General features: G+C 38.0%; 1 protein-coding gene across 6 annotated transcripts in view; it reads left to right on the top strand.

Moving 5' to 3' along the window:
* The first annotated feature begins 4,163 nt into the window (after positions 1–4,163).
* LOC126757388 (cell adhesion molecule Dscam2) overlaps positions 4,164–6,000 on the top strand; it is a 167,383-nt gene continuing 165,546 nt past the window's right edge. For 5 of the 6 annotated variants that reach the window (XM_050471283.1, XM_050471263.1, XM_050471307.1 and 2 more), the window contains exon 1: positions 4,164–5,523. The gene's annotated coding sequence lies outside the window, so the exon portion shown is untranslated. The remainder of the gene's footprint in view (positions 5,524–6,000) is intronic. The other variant, XM_050471273.1, reaches the window with a different exon arrangement.

The following is a 6,000-nucleotide window of genomic DNA, read 5'->3' as shown; positions in this document are numbered from 1 at the left end:
CGAGAATTAAAGTCATGCATGTACATATGCAAGGCTTGTTAGTTATATAGGCTCTAGGGAAAATTTTTACCCGATTCTATTTAATGTAAGCACAAATATGCACCGTTATTACAAAAACACGCTCTCTCGATTTTATTAAGACAACTCACATATTGGCCGATATATGTATGTATGTGATTCAACTCATTTGCAACACACGGGTATATTATTATCAGGAACAGATTCTCTCCAAATTTCAATTATTTATCTCTTACATTGACCGATATTTTCTTTAAATGGTCAACTGTAGGCACTGGGGAACTTGTCTATGTCTGGGGTCCACATATGCGGCCCCTTGAAGCTTGAATAGGTTTTGTTCGATTTGGACAATTTTTGGTCATAAGATGACATACTTCAAAGGCACTTTTTGTTAAAATTTTTATCTCGTTATATTAATTGCTTTTTAATTTGTATACTAGATAAGGAAAGAACTAAATGAAATTTAAAATTGACTCATATGCGAAGTAGGCGTGAGTGTAGTCCAATTCCACTCATTTTTACGCTGTAGCATAAATATGTCGAAAGAATGTTATGTACTAAATTTATATGATTTTACCTAAGGAAGGGCGGCGTCGCACCCAATGTTAAATTTTGACCCCGGTCCTTTAAGCCTTTCCCATAAAAACACAGGCATAATTTTAATGTCTCTGGCGTATTTAGTTATTGATTTATCGCGTTTCTAGTAGTTTTTAACAGTACCGTTACTATATGTGGAGAGTTTTCACAATGTCTATAGGAGTTCTCATGATATTGGGTAGTCGAAAAAGTCTTTTCGGCTATAGTAATCTGATCTGAAAAATTTCTCCCAAAATCACATTATTGCCTTAGACAACAACCCATAACAAATTTCTTGAAGATATTTCGTCAAATGAAAACGTTTTCCATACAAACACTTGATTCCGATTATGTTGGCAGGTATTTACGTAATGAAGTAGAACGAAAGTTCTGAAATCTTAACACAAATGGGGCTAATGTAAGTAGTGAGCCGATTTCACTCAGTTTGACTCAGGCGCATACTAACTGCTATATAAACTAAGATCCACACGTATATAACTCTATATCTATCTCCTTATATTTTTGTTATTAACCTGATATTCTTACAATACATACAGTGTGAAAATAAGCGAAATCGGACTACAACCACAATTTTAAATATGCAATTTAAATTCGAAAAGTAATATCCGGGCTTTGTTCTTTGAAGCTTATGTCGAAATAAGATTTCCTCCTTTATATTTAATACAAAACAAGTAAGCAAGGGCTAAGCTCCGGTGCAACCGCACATTTTATACTCTTGCAACTTGCAAGAATCAAATACTTTAAGATGTAAAACCAATCATATAGATTAAAAAATCCTGATATTAGTTATATAGGGGCTGGGTCTAGCTTTCTCTTAAATTTATCTATTTTAGGCACAAAGATACACTGTTATGAATAAAATACGCTCTCTTATTTTCATTGAGATAACTCACATATTGGCCGATATATGCGGTACAAAGGCACCTGGCAGTTCAAAAATCTTTATATTAAGTATCTGGCTGCTAAGGGAAGTAATGGTTCGATTCAATCCATTTTTGACACACAGACATACCATTATAAGAGAAGGACAGAATCCTTAATTTCAGTTATATAATGGGTTGTCAAAAAAGTCTTGTGGTATTTGTATTGAATTTTTTTTTTTATTGAAATTGAAATGAATTTTTGATGACTCATGCCCAGCTCTTGGCCGATGCTACGGTTGCTACTATGCCGGTCTCTTTCGACCAATTCAGCGATTTTATCGCAATTTTCGACAACAGGCCTTCCGGAGCGCGGCGCATCTTTGACCACCTCTACACCAGAACGAAAACGTTGAAACCATCGTTGTGCGGTGGAAATGGAAACTGTATCGGGTCCATAAACTGCACAAATTTTATTGGCGGCTTGAGATGCATTTTGGCCTTTATCGTAGTAGTACTGTAAAATATGCCGTATTTTCACTTTATTTTGCTCCATGTTTGCGACGCTATAACTCACGAACGACTTAAAAGAAACGACAATCAATCAAACACGTGTTAGCGCGTGAAATGAGCTTTTCAAAAAGGTATAGCATGACCCGATGCGACGAATAAAACTAGAACTACACGCTTTCAGCGCCAACTAGCGAAAATACCGCAAGACTTTTTTGGCAACCTATATATCAGACATTTTTTAGATCAAAAGTCAACTATAGGTACCGGTTCAGGTCGCGAGATATGAGACACCAAAAAGCGGGCGGTGCCACGCCCGTCGTCCTGTTTTCACAATGGCTTCGATAGAAGTCTCTCATACCATAAAATGTTATGTATCTGGTATATTTAGTTATTTATTAATCGCTTTGGGTAGTTTTTAACAGTAGCGTTACATGGGGAATGAGCGGCGTTATTATCCGATTTCACCCATTTTCGCTTTGTCGGTAGAAGTTCTTACAAGATTTGGTAGATTTAGCTTAAGCGGTTTAGGAGATATTTACATTAAACTTGTCACAGGGTTGGGCCCTCTTTTTTCAAAAAAATTTTCCTGCAGTTGCCCTTTGCAAATGCAATCCTCTGTGCCAAATTACAGTTTTATATCTCAATGAAGTGCGTAGTTATGGCACTTTATGTGTTTTCGGTTAATGGCGATTTGCTCGAAATTTTTTTGTGCTAAGGAACACAAGACAGACAGTCAACCGGATTTCGACTTTTCTAGTCACCCTGATCATTTATATACATATAACCCTATATCTATCTCGATTAGTTTAAGGTGATACGTACAACCGTTAGGTGAACTATACTATAATACTCTGTAGCAACTAGTTGCAAGAGTATATAAATACAGTGTATTTGGGACACTAAAAGGTAAATATACATTAAAGGGAAAATATTGTTATAGAAAATATATTAAGGGGCTATACCAGTGTGACACTTAAAAAAAAAAAATTTTTTTTATTTACTTCTTCGATAGCTTATATTTCCATAAATATCCTGTGAAATCGTGAAGGTCGTATCTTGAATGGTTTTTGGATGGCAGCGTTCTAAAGAGCGACCGCTCGGAGGTGCAAACATACTATATATACATAAGTGAAACTTTAAACGACATTTTTCAAAATTGCTGGCGTCATAACTCAACCAGAAATTGACCGATCGACTTCAAATTAAAACTGAAAAAAATCTTAAAACATAGTTGAAAATATACCTTATTACGTTCAAGGAAGTTCGAAATATTCAATCGCGGACTTTCACTTATAAAAATTCACGAAATCGAAAGGAAAAACCCCAGAAAATTTATGATTTTAATTTTTCACAAAAATTTTGAGGATATTTGAAAACGGTTGTTGATACAAAATTACAGATATTTTCTTATCTACAACTTTAAACCTTTCTAACCGATTAAAATTTCAACCACGCCCCTCGCTTTCCTGTTCGCGACCTCAGTAAGCTATATTTGCGGATGTGTGCATTTTTTATATGAAAATTCTATTAGTAGCCCACACACACTAGCAAGTGTCTCCGCTCAGCTGTGGGCCTTGCGCCTATTAGCACACTAGAAACAAATCAACAAGAGCACTCGTGATATTGTGTGTTTGCGCACGCGAGCAAATCAACATAAACGACTAAGCAAAAAACGAGAAAAACGACAGTCAGACAGATATTAAAGAGAGTGCATAGTTGAGTTAAGAGAAAAAGTAGCACACTGGGTAAGAGCGCAGTACAAATAACGAGGGGCCGATGTGGGTGGTGCGTGGCATAAGGTGTTTAGTAATGCTGTAAGTATGCAGCGGCGGATCCTCGGCTTGCAACAGTTGCCAATGAGAAAAGAGTAACAAAGACAGAGACACCGGAGGCAGCAACAGCGAAGCTAACAGCTGATTGCCGAGAATAGCAAAGCAAGCGTTGACAAAAACAAAGCCAGTAACAATAATAACAGCACGGAACGTTGTAGTGAACTATGATGGCAAGCATGGATGCTAATATCAACGAAATGCACTGAACAACAACGTTGCCGCCGCCGTCGCAGTCGCTGCCGCAGTCTCAGCCCGTAGCATTGTGCTTGGTAAACGGGCAATGAAGATGATACAAAGCTGTGAAAGCGATTTTAGAAGTCAGTCATAGCCGGCATTTCGAACAGTTTGGACGCACTTAGCGGATAATAGCGAAACAAATAGAAACTAGAGAGATAGAAGAAGGCCAAAAATAGAGGTGAAGCAGACATATAGTAGGTTGTACTAAGTGGGGACCACTGTGTGTTATTAGTGATTTGATTTGGCTTAAAGCACACACATAGTGTGTATCAGTGTTGAACAACAACATCCGTTCCCACACCACCTCAGTTGTCACTAATACTACCGTAACGTTGTGCACGCGTGTGTTTGTGGTCTTTTTGGGCTTTCGGATTTGTGACTATTTGAGAATAAATTGCATTAATATTGGTGGAGCTGGCAATGTTGATGCTGATGGTCGGTTAATGCTTAGGTAGTGTGGGTGTGCGTTAGTCGTGTCGTGTGTGTAAAAGGATTTGCATTTACATAAAATTGACATACTCACACCGCTGCGTATGGCTTTTGTGTACCGTAATGTAAAGATGCGGGCGAAAAGTTTCATTTAAGTGAGTTTTAGTGCGTCACACTACGCGCGTCTCTAAGCAGTATTGACACCACGCATATGCTGCGTAGCGCCTAGTGCTATGCCACATTGTTTTAGAGCCGTGTAGTGGAAGTAGTGCTGAATTGAAGTTAACGGTGTGCGCGCGCGGTACGTGTCGGTGCGGACGGTTTAAATGCAGCAGAGCAGTGCGCGGTCGGAACGTATCGTAAATCAAGTTGCTTTCAGTGCCGTATTTTGGTATTCTCGTCAACAGCCCCATTTTCGAGAGTGTTTTCGCCCACAAATGGGCTTATAAAAAATTCATATACGAACGTAACTAAAGCGAAAAATGTAGCTAAATTGTAACGGATAGCGCAGTGAGCAACGGTGAAGTGTTTGTTGCCAAGGTTAGATGCAAGTGTGCTTTTGAGCGAACAACGGTAATAAAATAAATGAATAAATGTATACATAGTAAAATAAAAATACCCAAAATTGAATAAAAGGCTGAAAATTTTCCGCCTCAGTTTGCACAAGGGCTCAGTGAGCAAAAGGTTCCTAGCAGCTACTATAAAGCGGATAGCTAGTAAAGTATTTAAGAATACAATGGAATTTGAACATTGAGTTGTGTATGCAAAGTAATGAGAAAGCCAAATTAAAATAACGGAAGGTTGAACCATCAAAAATTGAGAATTCCTACTAGGTGAACATGGTTGGAAAAAATTGTGTATAAAAGTGAAAATGGAATTACGGCTTGCGACGAGGAAATCTAACTAAGCAGGGGATGTGAAGCACGTAAAAAGTTGGCTGTAATAATAATAAAAGTCGCACGATTAACTCCCTTGCCATCCAACACCTTTTCGGTACTAGCCACTTGCGCAACAATTATGCTGGACAACAACTAATGGTAAGGATGCTTGCTGTGGAGAGAAAATGCACATTGTTTGAAAGCGAAAAGGATTTTTTAATAGACTGCCATGAAAATTTATTGAGTGCAAAGTTGCGTTGCCTTTGCACCAGCGATGGGAGCAAATTGAATTGCTGGTGAAAAATGTGCTGGGCGATTATCAAATTGCGATAGAATAGCAACAAGGGAAACGCAAATAATAATGAAGGCAAAAAAAGATGTTTATGAAAATTCGCTAGAATTCTCGTTTGGATGGCGGTTGAACGAAATCCAAACTGAAATAAAAAAAATAGCCTCACTAGAGCTTGCAGCAATACGAGCAGCAACAATTTGTGGCAGACGCCTCTAATAGGTTAACTTTCCTAGGTATTTAAGACCGAATATCAAAATATATGTGTGCAAAGGCAAGTTATAACTTCATTGCTCTGCATGCAGTGCAAAAGTAGTTACCTACAACAACATGTGTGTATATATGCA

The sequence above is a fragment of the Bactrocera neohumeralis genome, chromosome 2, assembly GCF_024586455.1.
Source record: "Bactrocera neohumeralis isolate Rockhampton chromosome 2, APGP_CSIRO_Bneo_wtdbg2-racon-allhic-juicebox.fasta_v2, whole genome shotgun sequence".
Classification (NCBI taxonomy): Eukaryota; Metazoa; Arthropoda; class Insecta; order Diptera; family Tephritidae; genus Bactrocera; species Bactrocera neohumeralis.
The sequence above is the reverse complement of the archived record's forward strand: the minus strand, read 5'-3'. Positions and strand labels throughout refer to the sequence as shown.